General features: G+C 42.5%; 1 long non-coding RNA gene across 2 annotated transcripts in view; it reads right to left on the bottom strand.

Annotated features, from left to right (window-relative positions):
• The window catches only part of LOC144824515 (uncharacterized), a 66,990-nt gene that overhangs the window by 22,658 nt on the left and 27,365 nt on the right, over positions 1-16,967 (bottom strand). Inside the window, exon 2 of one of the 2 annotated variants that reach the window (XR_013608992.1) lies at positions 3,420-3,627. This is a non-coding gene — a long non-coding RNA (uncharacterized LOC144824515). Of the gene's footprint in view, positions 1-3,419; positions 4,487-16,967 lie in introns of those variants that run through there. The other variant, XR_013608993.1, reaches the window with a different exon arrangement.

Here is a 16,967-nt window from a genome sequence, read left to right as displayed (position 1 = left end):
AGCGGTTCATTTAGTTTGTGGCATTTCCCTAAGTGAGCATATTTCCTTTCGTCGCCGCTCGCTTCATTGGCTGCCAATACAGAAGAGAGTTGAATTCAAAGCCCTCACATTGGCCCACAGGGCTACAAAAGGTCAAGGCTCAGCTTACCTGTCGTCCTGTTTGCGCCCCTACAAAAATATGAGAGCTCTTCGCTCTGATACCAAAAATCTTTTGATCATTCCTAGATTCAACAAAACTCGCTCTGGAGGGAAAACCTTCCAGGTCTGTGCCGCCTCTCACTGGAATGAACTGCCTCTTTCCATCAGGATTATCCCTGACGAGCTCCCCTTCCGCAAGGCCCTAAAAACACTCCTCTTTTGCTGATTCCCTCAGGAGTAAGATTCATCTACACTCTCAGAAGCGCCGGGACACCCCGTTGGGGTAGCCGTGCGCTATATAAAACACACTAAATAAATAAATAAATATATATATATATTCACTGAAAAAAACATAGGTTACACACCAGTTATAGTTAGGAATTAGCATTTAAAAAACCTTTGCAATTCACTGAAAAAACCATAGGTTTCACACCAGTTATAGTTAGCTGGAAATTGTACTCGCATAAAACCATTGAAATTCCCACGTTATAGTTAGTTGGACTCACTATAACTTGCACGTCTAAAATGCACTGTTGATGACGTCACATATTACATCACTCATGCATATATTTAAATATTTAAACATTACTCGCTAATATATGTATTCACTAAGATACACTTAATAAGCCAGTTAACCAATCAATTTTTTTTTTTAAAACACTGAAAAAACCATAGGTTTCAGGCCTTATATAGTTAGGAATTAGCATTTAAAAAAACGTTGAAATTCACTGAAAAAACCATAGGTTTCAGGCCTTATATAGTTAGGAATTAGCATTTAAAAAACCTTTGAAATTCACTGAAAAAACCATAGGTTTCAGGCCTTATATAGTTAGGAATCAGCATTTAAAAAACCTTTGAAATTCACTGAAAAAACCATAGGTTTCAGGCCTTATATAGTTAGGAATTAGCATTTAAAAAAACCTTTGAAATTCACTGAAAAAACCATAGGTTTCAGGAGTTATATAGTTAGGAATTCGTTTTTAAAAAACCTTTGAAATTCACTCAAAAAACTATAAGTTTTAGTGGTGTTATAGTTAGCTGGACATTTTACTCATACAAAACCAATGAAATTGCTCCTATATAGTTAGTTGTACTAACTATATTTCACGCACCCGCAATCCACTGCTGATGATGTCACATATTAGATCATTCATGACATGGTCAGTGACATCACTGATGACATCTCAAATGACATCACTGATGACATCATCCACTTGACAATCACATACACCTTTTCATACACTATTACAATTTTTCATCACTGTTTGTAAAATACAGAGTATCATATTTAAATCCATTGTCACAGCAATACAAGTATCTAAAAATCCACTCAGTGATTCATAGATGTATACACACATCTAATCACTTACCTATGGATTCACTCATACATGCTGTCAATGAACAATAGAACACTATCAAAAATACTTATACATCTATATCGACATTAAACAACAGCACGCATCCTATTCACATATGAAGTCATCCTACTCACTCATGCAAACAATGGATCATACTTACATATTTACTTAGCAAAACACTTATACAAACACCACTTCTTCTATTCATTTAGATAGTAAGTCATACTTAGTGAATTATAAAATCATTATTACAAGTATACAGTTATCCATACAGTCACTCACACAATCATTGTGTCTTATGTATACTTATTTATATACAACAACTGACACATACACTGCCTTTTATTTTTCTAGTTTTTTGGACCTGTACCTTTGAGAAATATATTTGCTCATCACCACACCCATAAAGAGATTCCCTCACCCAAACTGTTAGAACATGTAGTTTTAACTTCATATATCTACTGAATCAACTATTCACACATCTTTGGACAGTCACACCCCCCCCACCGAACCACACACACTTTCACACTCCCATACAAATACTCAGTTAACTAATCAATAACTAATATAGACTTTCACATAGCTAGTAACCAACTGTAGAATCAGTTTACACAACAACTGACAAACTGATACAGATATTCACACAGTTTAGTCACTATCCACTATATTTAGTGAGACATTATAAATTGGTCAAGTAAACAGTCAATTACACTGCTACTAAATCCTCCATCCAAATATTTATTTATATATATCCACTCATTCTTCAATGTAAATTGCTATATATATAATGCATATTTAAATAACGAAGCAAACCACATTCACTGGATGATGTCATCAGTGATGTCATTTGAGATGTCATCAGTGATGTCACTGACCATGTCATGAATTATCTAATATGTGACATCATCAGCAGTGGATTGCGGGTGCGCGAAATATAGTTAGTACAACTAACTATATAGGAGCAATTTCATTGGTTTTGTATGAGTAAAATGTCCAGCTAACTATAACACCACTAAAACTTATAGTTATTTGAGTGAATTTCAAAGGTTTTTTAAAAACGAATTCCTAACTATATAACTCCTGAAACCTATGGTTTTTTCAGTGAATATATATATATATATATATATATATATATATATATATATATATATATATATATATATATATATATATATATATATATATATATATATATATATATATTCACTATATATTAGCACATAAGTATGTTTGCCACGGTAGCATGAGAAAGGTAATATTATCGCTGCAAGGGTTCAAACATTTTAGTAAGACTGAATCTCAATGCACAGCCATGGTTGCAGTGGCTTTCACATGGCCGAGTGATGGTGCAGGTCAGAAATAGACGTCTAAGACATCCAGAGGCAGGAGAGAGATATCCTGTGTGTTCTTTTCCAGCTTGGGGAAATGACAAGTTCAGCATTTAGCAGTTGACTGATTCAATGCTGTCCCTTTACAGTTGCAGGACTGTGGCACCAAGCTCCTACAACAATCATTCAAACAAATATGCCTCTGGGAATACTATCAGGGCAGAGTGATAGCTTTCCAGGATACCAGTGATCTCTCTGCTGCATAACTATCAAAGCATTTCACATTTGTTGAGCAAGGATTCCATTCTACATCCTCCTTTCAGCATCTAAAACAGGTAATACTGAAGATGGCCACAATCTATGACACAAAAGCTGGTTCACAAAAAACAAGGCCCTAAACACCCAGCATTAGACAGAACAAGGTTCAAGGAGAGCAGGGTGCAGGCATTGTCAGTCACGCCCGCTCCTATTGCAGACAGGGAGCTGGGTGGAGTCAAGTGCGGATAAATTTGTCAGTCCGTGACAAGAACGTGGTTCGCGTTCAGTCACAGATCTGCCTAGCATTTCCCGCACTCCCTTTGTGTTGTCGACTTACCTACTCGGGTCCTGTTGTCCCGCAGTCAGGAATTTGTGGTACCTTGATTGGACGTCTCTGACATGTTACGGCTCCGAGGCGTGGGTCTTCCTCTTATAGGTGGTTGATCTCTTCTTCCTGATTCCTGTCCGCATCCATGTTTCCTCGCCGGTGGTACCAGCTTGTCTAGCTCTGTTTCTTCGTGCCGGAGTTTCTTCAGCCTCTCATCCTGTACAGAATACAATGAGAGAAGTAAGATATATTTAACCAAAGAATCCTCGTCTATCAGGTATATGGTAGGATGATGATGTTATATATGGTTAGAAGGACATAGTTACTTATCTGAAGCATCTGATCCAGGGAGAGTGGATAAACTGTTTTTCTTTGGTTTCCCTTATTTAACACAAGCTGGATATAAAGAGAAATTAGATGCAAGTTTCCTGATTTCTTAAGGAGACGCTATATTCTTATCTGACCCAGCACCTTTTTGTGTACATTTTTCATATTACATCCTATCTAGGAAAATGTTTTTTGCCTAGTATTAACTAGGATGTAAACTTTTGGGTTCTAATTAAGTGCTACAGTGGCATTTGTTAAGGTTAGTCCCTCTCATTGTTTTTTGCAATTATACATATAGCTTCTTTTACCCTAAGGTGAATAACTAAGTTCACAAAAAAGGGCCACTGCCCATTCTGCAGAACTAGGCAAACAAAGATGTGGGCTCTCAGCCATACTGCATAACCAGGCTAAGAAAAAGCAGGGCCCTGGTCGAAGGTGCATAACATAGGCTCAAATACAATATACCAGTGCTTAGCTGCAAAGAACACATTTAATTAATGCTACATACACTAGATGTGGAGCGCTGATCTGTGCAAGACACAAGAGCTCACATTTCTAATGGGTCACTGGTCATGCTTCATACTCTGACATCACCCACAGAACTAGCCTATGTTACACAGTGGCGTTTAGGGGACAAAAGAACTATAAATAGTGCCATGTTTTTTGGTTTGTGTTCACTTAAGCAGCCCTGATACCAGGAGTAGGTGCTAGTGGAGTTATAGAAGATGGTGCATATTAGTGATCACAGCAGCAGCATAAACTTCACGGTAGGGCCAGTCATGTGATGATGAACGTAGCCATATTGGAGTGCCGAAACACTGACAGGCATAGTCATGCACTGCATTTTGGAATATGTTTTGAAGTACTACTGGGGGTGGATTAGGAAGAACTAAGGAGGGGTAAAGGAAGAGGTTTAGGCAGGGAAGTGTAACCCTTTGTTTGACCCTGTAAGCCCCGTACTGGATGTGAACATAGGCCAGGGGCACTGAGACAAAAGGTGTATTGTAGCTTAACTTGATCCTCTTCCCATGATCAGGGATGCACTAATGGTCAAGCCCTGGCACTTCTGACCTATTAAAATGCCTACTCCTGGGGAGAAAAATTAAAGCTGCCCAGAAATGTAAGCTTTGAGTGCAATGCCAATATTGATTTAAGTATTGTCAATTCATTGACTGGTATTTCTGACCTCCTGTCTGTCCAGCACTTTCTGTATGCAGCTTTGTTAAACTGATGAGGCTTGGAGTCATCTGTGCTCTATTTAGGAATTCGTCATAAGCCTGAGCTTTGAAAACAATTAAATATATTAGCATATTAAGTTTATAATAAATAAACCACATAACCTATTTTTGGCATTGTATAGCATTTAGGCATACATTTTATAATGAATATTTGAAATTGTCATTACTTACATTGCACCTGGACAGGAGATACCAAGATAGCCATTGTACATTGAAGGTAGCTGTTGTAACCTAATCCTCCCCTTCCCTTACCTCCATCACTTTGGTACGTTCCTTCCCTCCCCACTCCTTTCCAGCAGATCGTACGTTCTGAAGTGCAGGTTAGAATGGTGTGAATACAGTAGGACGGTGGAGAGTGGATGACCAGAGAATAAAGACTCCTACGTACACTCTTGGCTCCTTCATCATTCTTTGTACTTTTCAACACTAGCCACTGTACATTGTTCATTTCTGTAAGAAGGTGATCGATCCAGAGCATCATGTGAACAAAAGTAAGTAGCACACAATTAGAGAGCAACAAGCATTGGCAAAGCCAATAGGCCTTGCCTATGCGAGAGCTATTGGCTTTAGCAATGCATTTTAGCCATGTTGTACACCAGTGTGGCAGCTGCTCAGCATGTCTAAAGTTGGTGGCGTGGGGTGGGTTATATTAGGGTGGAGTGGAGGGGGATATATTGGCGTAGGGTGAACTGCGGGTAGAGATAGGTGGATAGGAGGGGGTGGAGTGGAGTTGGATAGATTGCAATGGAGTCGATATTGAAGGGGGAAGAGTGGTGTGGGGTAGAATAGAGTATGGTATATTAGAATGGAGAGGGCAGATTGCAGTGGGGTGGAATGGGGTGAAGTGGGATAGACTGGGGCAAAGTGGGGTAAACGAGTGGAGCTGGGGTGATTGGAGTAAGGTAGTTTGGGTACATTTGAGTAGAGTGTGGTCGATTGGAGTTAAGTGGAGTGGGGTAGATTTGTGTAGAGTGGAGTGTGGTAGAATGCAAGAGGTAAAATGGGATAGATTGGAGTGGAGTAGATTAGAGTAGACTGGGTGTGGTAGATTGGAGTGGGGTAGAGTGGATTGGAGTGGGATATCCTGGGATAGACTGGGGAAGAGTGGAGTGCAGTGGATTGGGATAGAGTGGGGGAGTGGAGTTGGATAAATTGGAATGGAATCGAGATTGGAGTGGAGGGAGGTAGAGTGGAGTAGATTGGAGTGTAGAGTGGTACAATAGGGTGGAGTGAGGGTTGAGTACATTGCAGGGGGAAAGGCTGGATTGGAGTGAATAGGGCAGATTGGGGTGCAGTGGACTGGGGTAGATTTCAGTGGAGTGTGGAAGACTGAAATGGAATCGGGTAGATTTGGGTAGAGTGGAGTGGACTAGGATACAGTGTGCTAGCCTGGAGTGGGGTCAATTGGAGTGGAGTAGATTGATATGGCGTGGGTATAGATTGCAGTGGAGTTTGGAGTGGAATATTTTAATGCTCTGGGTTAGATTGGAGAAGACTGGGGTAGATTGGAGTACAATGAGTTGGATTGGAGTAGACTGGGGCAGAGTGTGGTAATCTTCTGTGCAGTGTGGTAGACAGAAGTGGGATGTGGTACGGTGGGTTAGATTGGAGTGGAGTAGAGTGGGGTAGATTGGAGTGGAGTAGGGTAGATTCGATCAAAGTGAGTAGATTGGGTTGGAGTGGTGTGGGATGGGGTAGATTTAGTGGGGTATATTGTTGCAAACTGAAGGGGTGGGGTATATTGGTGTGTAGTGGAGTGGGGAGGAGCGCAGTGGGGTGAGTGGAGTGGGATAAATTGGAGTGTCTTACAGTGGAGTGGCATAGTGTGGAGTATGCACGGTGTGGTAGCCAACTGCCATTACATACAACACATTTTCAATTGAAAGGTCCATTACATTTGCATCAAAATATGGCGTTACTGCATACAACCTATAATGTGTGCTAATGTCATCCCCTAGTGTATTGATGTGTCACATTCAAATATTTGTTTCCACCACACTTCAGAATTACAAAGAATATCATTTGTACTAATTCTGATACATCAGCGTAGTTCATTTTTGTAGTATGCTAGGAAGAAAAACTTCCAACATACTCTCCTCTTACATGGGTACTTAGCAGGACTGTCACATAAATGCTCTCACTTTGAAGTCAGAGAAAGAAAAATAAACACCAAGATCCTTGAAAGAGAAAGCCTGACATTTGACCTCTGTCTTTGAATGCACAGCAAATGTGATAAGATAAGAACAAGATTTAAAAGCCTGTTAGCAGATAGCAATTTTGTAAGAATTCAGTAAACAAGGTTTGGGCAACAGGAGGGGCGAACTTGAGCTGGACAGCCTAAAGCAAAAAAAAAGCCAGAAAATGTGTTACAAACCACAAAGCCAATGGTAAGCGAAGGGTGAATGCATTCCTAGGTCCGTTTTCTGAATCTCCCCAAGATGTTTTCAGCAAACCAGACAGCTGCGCTGTCTTGAAGGCTTTAACCTAAAAGGGAGCTTAGTTATGTAGATTAAAAACAATATAGGAAGTAAGATAGAAAGGAAGAGTGTGAAACATGGTAGAAGTAGCAAAATTGTGATGAAAAGATTTAAAAAAATCGAGAGGAAAGTGACAAAAGTAGAAGATGAAAAGAGAATAATAGTTAGAGAGAGGAAAAAGGAGGAGACAGAATGAGTTTCAAGAATAATTTCTTTTGCAAGTTATTCAGCCTAGGTGTTTTTACGTCTGGTGATTTCACAAAAATTATTCATGCAATAGACTTAAATTGCAAGGACGTTCAGTCAGGCCTCTTCTTCCACTGGCCTGTTGTGCCATTTACATTTTTGTCCCACTCAATGCAGCATATAGCATGGACAGCTCACTGCAACTGAATGACTAACTTCAATGTGACATCATTCTTACTTTCATAAGGTAGACATTGCGAGACAGCGTAGTTCCTTTCAGGAACTGCTATAGCAAGTGTGCTATCTCAGAACAAAAAAAATCTTAGCTTTTAGCTGTTTTTTTTAGACTCACAAGAACCCTGCAGCTTCTGCTAACGAAGTTTTGCAAAAGACATGAAGGTACACAACTAGCACAGACCAAGTCAGAAGGCTGGCGGGCAACGTCAGACCTATTTGCTTTGCCTGGTCCAGTTTCCCACTGTATTCTGTATCTATAGTGCCAGTTTTATATTCTGATAAATATGACTACAAAGTACAGAATGCAGAAAAATAAATCACATGCGCTACACATACATGGATGTGAGAAACTCAGAGGTCTGCTTGGTTCAGAAACAATCATTTAGGAGGCCAAAGTATTCTAACACTGCTTTTTAACTACTTTGACTTCTACATATATGTTTATACTGAGCATATGATGGCAGATTTTAGCATTTGAAATAGTTGGTTGCAGAGTTGAATCCAAACAGCTGGGACTTTATTACTGACACCACTGTTTCCCTTACCGCAGGAAAGACTAAAAATCAATGTCTCCAAGGCAAAGGGCACGAGTAAGGAGCACAGTCATTGTCGCAATGTGTGATTTAGTAAAACATTAGTGTAAAAAAGCGCTATCCATAGCATTTCAAGAATCAAGGTACCAGTGATAGGAGGGATGATTGGAAAGACAAACACTATTATACTGGTGGTTCCCTAATGTTGAAAATGTCTCCACCCAGTAGTGACTGAAAAATACAACCCCAAAACAACAATAGAGGAAGTATAGAGGTAATGATAGAATCACCCTCCTAACTGATCTGTATAAACAACAGGATTCTATCAATGTGTACAAGTGAATAAACTTAATGTTGGTGATGGTGGTTCAAAAAATGTGAGACGCGACCCTCTCTTGTAATGACAAGATGAGGGCACTATGTGCTTTTAAAATACCCCTCACACACTAAGAAACCCTTTAGTGTCATGCTTCATCATGGGGGTCTTCCCGTCCCTCTACGGGGCGGGGCGTGCTACGACCTACGAGCTACATGGGAGCACTAGTTGGTGTGACGATAGGCTATGTGTAGTGCAGTGAGGTGATATCAGTGAAGTGTAGGGACCTATATAAGTGAATGCAGAAAAAATTAAAAATTCCCTGGCTAGTAGAAAAAATGAAATGTATTAAGTTCTCTGGCTGGGAGCGTTAAAAAGGGGGTTTGTGTAGGTAGAGCAAGTTGCTTGCTACCTGGTCAACATGTTTCGTAAGTAGTCCCCTGCTACTTACTCATCAGGACCTCTGATGGTCCCTACAAAGAAAAATAAACTCAATTTCAAAATCTAAAGAGTATATGCCTATCGTCCTATAACTGAGTAGCAAAAATCGGCAACCTAGTTAAGCTTCCAGGCTTGAGTGGGCCCTGGGGGAAGCGTGAAAAAAATCCAACCTGATGTGGTCTCTGTAATAAGAAAAGGGAAAAGGGGAAGGAAAAAGCACAAAAAACATGTAAATCAGTGTTACATTTATCCATTCAAATGATACTCGATGTCTATTATCCACGGAGATCATATTGTCACTGCGTGTCCAAATAAGATATACGCTTACTTGGTTCGTTTAATGTACACTGGAACACAAGATTGGTTGTGTCCATCATGATGGCAAAATTCGTCATATGGTTAATATATATTTTGGGGATTCTCAACCACAAGATCTGTGGACGAGCTCATCCCATCTAAAAAAACACGTACACTCAAGTCTCAATGCACCCAAATACACACACCAAACAAGGGAATACAGGGGATTATCTGCCGATTATAGTAATGTGATGGCTTAGAAAAAACGGGTATTTACAGGGACAGTCGTTGACCCCCTTTCAATCGTTAGCTGTAGGGATTTTATACAAGCAAACGCGATTCACACGTGTGGCAGAATCAAACAGTTTTATACATACTGATTAGACACTTCTAGCGTGCCTCATGAGCTGGCAAACGAAGGGTGTTCTCCGCGGTGTACTGAAACGAGAAACCGCATCTTACAATCACTCCACGGTATTGGCGAGTTGTTGTTACCTTGGTAAAGTGCGCGACCAGTTCATTAAAGTCTCGTGGTCAGAGTCTATTACTTACATAACCGCTTCATGGAGCAATGCCTTATTCCTACCTTTGTGCCGCTCCGAGGGATGGTGTGGCCGTGTCTCTGCCGTCTTTTCACTGAACGGAGAAACTGATTAGTCATTCCTGACTCGTGCACGACCATGTAGACTAGAAAGCTCACCCAAGATGGCCGCCGTTGGTGGCACAATAGTATGAAAAAAGCGTTTTGTTGAAGTCTTTCTACTGTTTTTATGACAAAGTTTTTGGCATTTAAAATAATTAGTATTCTGGTGGTGGTGGAGACCAGTATGGATTATAAAATTATTAAAAATCAAAATACATCGATGGAGGTTAACTCTAATGTATCTAATTAAAATAATGGTATATCCTAACAGTGCAATTGGATCGTTCATGTCTGTTATGTATATTTCATCGGAGTTTCAGTCATTATCATGATGGGTGACCCATAGTGCTCCATGGAAGGTTCTTAAAAAGGCATAGGTGAGCATACATTAAAGTTGTCCCCATGGAATTTCATCGTTCAGACCAGTTTTGTTTGAGTTGATGCGGAACACCCATCTCTGCTCCTTCTCTAAAAGGTGTCTTTCGTGGGCCACTGATTCAATAATTGTCCAAGTGATGTCCTCAGGTATGTGACCGCTCTCTATGAAGTGGGTGGTCAGCTTGGTACTGTTTTTTTTGCATCTTATCGTACTTTTGTGTTCTCCTATTCTGGTCTTAATAGTCCTGCTGGTCATGCCCACATATTCCAATTTGCAGGGACAGGTGATGAGGTATACCACGTTGAGACTGTTACAATTAGTGAAGGCTCTCTGCTCCCAGGTGGCCCCATTCTGGAAAGTCAGTTCTTTGCTCCTTTTGGTTAAACAGCAAACCTTACAGTTTCCACATGGATGGTGTCCTTGTACAAAATTTGGGTTTTTGTCGTTTCTTACATCTTTAGGTCTTGTGTGGACTAATATGTCCCTTATGCTGCGCCCCTTTCTATGGGAGAAAATTGGTTTAGGTATCTGGAGGTCTCCACTGTTGAGGATTTTCCAATTTCTATTCAGAATTTTGGTGACCTTGTTGGAACTGGTGTTGTATGTGATTATACAAATAGGTCTCCGTTCCTCCTCTTTTGGTACCTTCTCTTCCAGGAGGCTTTCTCTGCAGTTGTTTCTCGCCCTCTTGTAGGCCTGGTTGATGATTCTCTCAGGATACTGGCGGATTTCCAATTTTTTCTTCAGTTCTTTTGACTGGAGTTTAAAATTCTCAAATTAGTGGGAGAGGTGTGGCGCCGCGGCCAGGGCGACTGACGCTGGAATCTGGGGATCAGGGTTCGATCCCCAGCTCCGGCGGCAGGTTAGCCCAACACCATGCGACTCTGGGCAATAGCTTGCTTAATCTTCCCGACGGCCCCCAGCGCCTAGAGACCCTAACGGGTGATTGTGCGCTATACAAATGTGGATTATTATTATTATTATTTCTGTGCAGTTTCTACGCAGGCGCAGAAATTGGCCATAGGGTAGATTATCTCGCAGGTGTTTGGGATGGAAACTCTTGTACATCAAGAGGCAGTTTTTGAGGTGTTTTTAAAATGGGTGGTGGTCATCAGTTTGCCGTTTTTAGATAAGATGTTCAAGTCAAGGAATACAAGGTTACTGTTTGAGATGGTGCTGGTGATTTTTAGGAAATCATCCTGTAGGTTCAGCCAGGTTAGAAATTGTTGGGCAGTTTTTTCATCACCATCCCAGATGATAAAGATATCATCGATGTACCTCTTCCAGGTCCTGATGTTATCTCTGAAAGGATTCCTGGGGTTCAGTATTCTCGTAACCTCTAAATGGTGAACGTAGAGGCCCGCTATACTAGGAGCAAACGTGCTTCCCATGCTGGTCCTGTGCTGTTGTAAATATAGAGTGCCATTGTATTCATAAAAATTCTCTTTTAGAGCCAATGAGCAGCACTCCATAATCACGTTTCTTGGTGTCTGATACTCCCAGTCGTCTTCAAACAGGACATCTTCAATGATGGTAAGTGTTGCATCGTGTGGGAGGCTAGTATATAGACTCTCCACATCGCAGCTCATTAGGAGCTGTGTTTTCGGATCAAAAGTCAAGTTTTCTAGAAGGTTCAGTACATCTTTTGTATCCCTGAGGTAAGTCGATGTTCGTTGAACCATTGGTCTTAGGAAAGCATCAGCGAACTTCGAGACCGGTTCCAAGACAGAGCCAATCCCGGACACAATGGGACGTCCCAGAGGGTTGTCCAGGCGTTTGTGTATCTTAGGTAAAGAGTACATGTAAGGAGTTCTAGGGTTCTTTTGGCATAGGAATTCGCCTTCTTTCTTGGTGATCCAATTGTGCGCTAATGCCTCCTCCACCATTGTGTTTATCTTTACCTTGATGCTTTCAGTAGGATCAGTTTGGAGAATTTTGAAGTTCTGTTTGTCCTGTAGGAGTCACATACACTCATTGTCATATTGTGTTTTAGTCTGTATCACCGTCGCCCCGCCTTTATCCGCTGGTTTTATCACCATTTCACTGTTGCTGCTCATTTCCTGTAATGCTTTCCGCTCTTCATTTGAAACATTTTGAAACACTTGTTTGTTCAATGGATCAAGTTCCTCAAGATCCCTCATTACCGCTTTTTCAAAGGCAAGGAGTTCAATGGGTAGTGTGTTGTCCATCGGAGTGAATTTTGATTTTGGTTTTAATCCAGTGTCTCCTCGTTCGGTGGTGATTTCCATGTCTTTAAAGATAATTTGATGTTTAAGACGTCTCATGAATTCCTGCACTTCTTTACAGAGCAGGAATTTATCCATGTTGGCAGTGGGGACATATCCTAAGCCCTTCTCCAAGACTCTTTTCTGGGCTTCAGACAATTCGATATCGGTGAGGTTAACCACAAGGCTCATTTCTGGTTCTATAATGCTCCAGTCATGCTTCTCGTGGACACCCTTGGAGGTTCTTCCTCTTCGGTGTTCCAATGTACATTGGCTCCCCTCCGGTTTCTTCCTCTGCTCCGTCCTTGGCGTGTGCCTAAAAAAGGCGTTTGATCAAAAAAGCTATAGTCCTGTTGTTGGTAACCCCATGGTGGGTATGGCCCTTGTGGATTTTGAAATGGCATTAGACCATACTGTTGTTGTGGATACATCATTTGTGGTGGATAGTTGTTCCATCCTCTCGTACCACGGTGATTTGGGCCTCGGAAGTTCCGTTTTGTGCCTTGGTACCTAGGACTTCTGCCCCTGCTGGAGTCTGAACTGCTAGATCCTGTCTCCGGTGCATCATCATCCATGGCATTGTCGCGTGATGATCTATAATCATCTTTGATATAGGGGTAGATTTTTTCTTTCGTCCAGCGGCTTGTGTCTTTTTTTAGTTTTTCATATTTGCTTAGTTTCAGTGATGTCTCAAAATCATTGAGTGTTTTGTTCAGTTCATCTAGATGTTTTTTGAGATTTGTAGGTGATTCATAGCTCTTTAGCCGTACTTCAATGGCTTGTATCTCAACTTTGAGTTCTGATGCTATGGTTTTAATTATAAGTACAATCCAATCTCGTGTACATCGCCAAGATATCTGTGACCAGTCTATTTTGAAGGTTTTGTCATCCAAGAAAATGAATGGTTCGTTTCGAAATATTAGACCTGAAGGAGCTGTGTTCATTCTCAGATATTCGGACATAAGCAGACCGTGAATGGCGGTCTTTATCTGGGTTCTTCTAAGTTCCTCTAGCTTGTCCCAATCATTGTTGCTGTCGGAAGGGCCAGCTGAATTCAAACCCTCAAAGGTCCCCAAAGATGCCATGAGGTTGGAGATTTCCTCTTCAGTAAATGCAAAGCCCTAGTCGGCCATTATTGAAAAAAAGTTTCCCTGTAGTTCCACTTATAAGGCATTTGACTAGGTGCAGATCCATGAGGTGTGCTTGAGATGGAGGATTCAATTGACTCCCGCAGCTGTGCGCTGTCAGTAACTCCAAAACAACAATACAGGAAGTATAGAGGTAATGATAGAATCACCCTCCTAACTGATCCGCATCAACTCAAACAAAACTGGTCTGAACGATGAAATTCCATGGGGACAACTTTAATGTATGCTCACCTATGCCTTTTTAAGAACCTTCCATGGAGCACTATGGGTCACCCACCATGATAATGACTGAAACTCCGATGAAATATACATAACAGACATGAACGATCCAATTGCACTGTTAGGATATACCATTATTTTAATTAGATACATTAGAGTTAACCTCCTGCGATGTATTTTGATTTTTTATAATTTTATAGTCCATACTGGTCTCCACCACCACCAGAATACTAACTATTTTAAATGCCAAAAACTTTGTCATAAAAACAGTAGAAAGACTTCAACGACACGCTTTTTTCATACTATTGTGCCACCAACGGCGGCCATCTTGGGTGAGCTTTCTAGTCTACATGGTCGCGTACGAGTCAGGAATGACTAATCAGTTTCTCCGTTCAGTGAAAAGACGACAGAGACACGGCCACACCATCCCTCGGAGCGGCACAAGGGTAGGAATAAGGCATTGCTCCATGAAGCGGTTATGTAAGTAATAGACTCTGACCACGAGTCTTTAATGAACTGGTTATTATTTATTTATTTATTTAAGGATTTGTAGAGCGCCTGGTGACCCGAGGGCATCCCCGCGCTATAAAACTGTAGGTTGGCTAAGAGGGGAGAAAGGAGGAGCGGAACTCTTTATTTGGGGAAAAGCAGCGTTTTAAGTTGTTTGCGAAAGCGAAGGTCGCAGGGTTCCAATCGCAGGCTGCGGGGGAGCAAGTTCCAGCGGGAGGCTGCCTTTACTGAGAAACGACGGCCTCCGGTACGTGCCCTCCTAAATTTGGGAACATTCGCCAGTCGTTCACTGTCCGATCGCAGGGACCTCAAGGCTTTGTACGGGGTAACCATTTCTCCTAGGATGGAGGGGCCTTGTCCATTTAGGAGCCTGTGAGCAATGCACATAGCCTTGAACTCAATCCTCTCTCGTACTGGCAACCAATGGAGTGCTTTAAGGGCAGGTCTTGCGGAAGATCTGGAAGGGAGACCAAGCAACATCCGAGCAGCTGCATTTTGGGTTCGTTGCAGCTTACCCAGGGTGGATTCGGGGGCTCCTAGATAGACAGCATTACTGTAATCCAGTCGGGCAAGAACCAGTCCTTGAATCAGTAATTTCCTGGAGAGAGGAGGGAGCAGGTGGAAGGATCTTGCGGACTGACCGCATGAGTCCAAAGCAGGTACCGGCTGTTTTAGTAGCCTGGGTTTTCATGGTTAGGTCTGGTTCAAGCCAGACCCCCAGACTCTTAAGTTCTTTTCTGGGGGTGGGCACCTCACCCATGGAGTCGGGCCAAACAGATGGTGGGATTGTTGTCCATTTCTTACCCAAACCTCTGTTTTGGACCCATTGAGCTTGAGCGAAGATTCGCACATCCAGTGGTGGATCTTCTGGAGGCAGTGCAGAAGACTGTCTGGGCGCTGGTCTAGATGTGACAGCGAGACGACCAGTTGCGTGTCGTCCGCGTAACTCACAATCTTAATTTCAAAGGGGGCAACTACATCTTCCAAAGGGGCCATATAGGCATTAAAAAGGGTAGGGCTCAGTGAAGAGCCCTGGGGAACCCCATTTATCAGAGGAAGAGAGTCAGACCGGGAGCAGCCATCCCAGACCTGAAAAGAGCGGCCCGAGAGGAAAGACTCTAACCAGGCCAGCGCTGTGCCCCCGAGTCCCGCCCTAGCCAGCCGATGGAGCAGGACACGGTGGTCCACCGTATCAAAGGCTGCACTAAGGTCCAGGAGGATCACTGCCACTGATCCCCCCGAATCCAAAATGCACCTTGCCTCCTCGATGACAGCGAGGAGGGCGGTGTCCGTGCCCTGGCCAGGGCGAAACCCCGTTTGGGACTGACGCAGCAGATTGTTTGATTCGAGAAACTGGGACAGCTGAGCGTTGACCAGTTTTTCGGCAATTTTGCTGATGCCAGGAAGGAGCGAAATTGGTCTGTAATTGGCTAGGTCGGAAGGGTCTAGTTGTTTTTTTTTTAGCAGGGCTTTGACTACCGCTCCCTTCCAGCTGGGAGGGACCATGCCTTGAGATAGAGAGGCATTGATCAGCTCCGTAACTGGAGGAACAATCACTGAGGCGACTGCTTTGAGAAACCTCATGGGTGCGGGATCTAGGGGGGAGCCACTTTTCATTTTGGCCAGGGTCTTTTCGACTTCATCCAATGTAACTGCTCTAAAGGCATTAAGAAACGGGCCAGGGGTGCTTACTGAGCTGGTGTCAGGTGCTATCGTGTCCCAGCACATTAGCTGACTAGGCTGTGGAAGTGAGTCCAGGATGGTGGTGATTTTGGAGTCAAAGAATTTAGCTAGTTCTTTACTCCTGTCTGGGGTGACACTGGACAGTGATGGAGGTTCAGGGATCTTTAGGAGTTCTTTTATTATGAGATAAGATTCTCTCGCGGAATTGGTGGCATTTTTTATTCTGTCGTCATAGTAGGAGGCTTTAGAGGTTTTCAGAGCAGCTTTGTATGCTCTGACAGTCCTCCGGTATGCATCTTTATTGGAGTGAAGCCAGTCCTTCCTCCATAATCGCTCAGCTTTTTTACAATCCTTGCAGAGGGCTCTAAGTTCTAAGTTAAACCAGGGGGCTGAACCTAACTTTCCGCTTTTATCTTCGCGAGTTTTCATGGGGATGATAGGATCAAGTGAGTCGGAGATCCACTTCCTCAGGTTACTGTCAGCTATAACCGGGTTCCCGGTAGGGATGGGGATCGATGATTCTAGAGCATTGGCCCAGTCCTTGATAGGGAGTCTGGACCATGCCCTGTCTCGGGTATACGTGATGGGCTTAGGAGGCTTCCTGAATTCTCCTGGTAAGAAGAGGGGGACCAAAAAATGGTCAGTCCAAGGGAGAGGGCATACAGGTTTGGCCAGGAGGGTACGAACATTAGTGAAGA

The sequence above is a fragment of the Lissotriton helveticus genome, chromosome 3_1, assembly GCF_964261635.1.
Source record: "Lissotriton helveticus chromosome 3_1, aLisHel1.1, whole genome shotgun sequence".
Classification (NCBI taxonomy): domain Eukaryota; kingdom Metazoa; phylum Chordata; class Amphibia; order Caudata; family Salamandridae; genus Lissotriton; species Lissotriton helveticus.
This window is presented reverse-complemented; position numbering and strand designations above follow the sequence as displayed.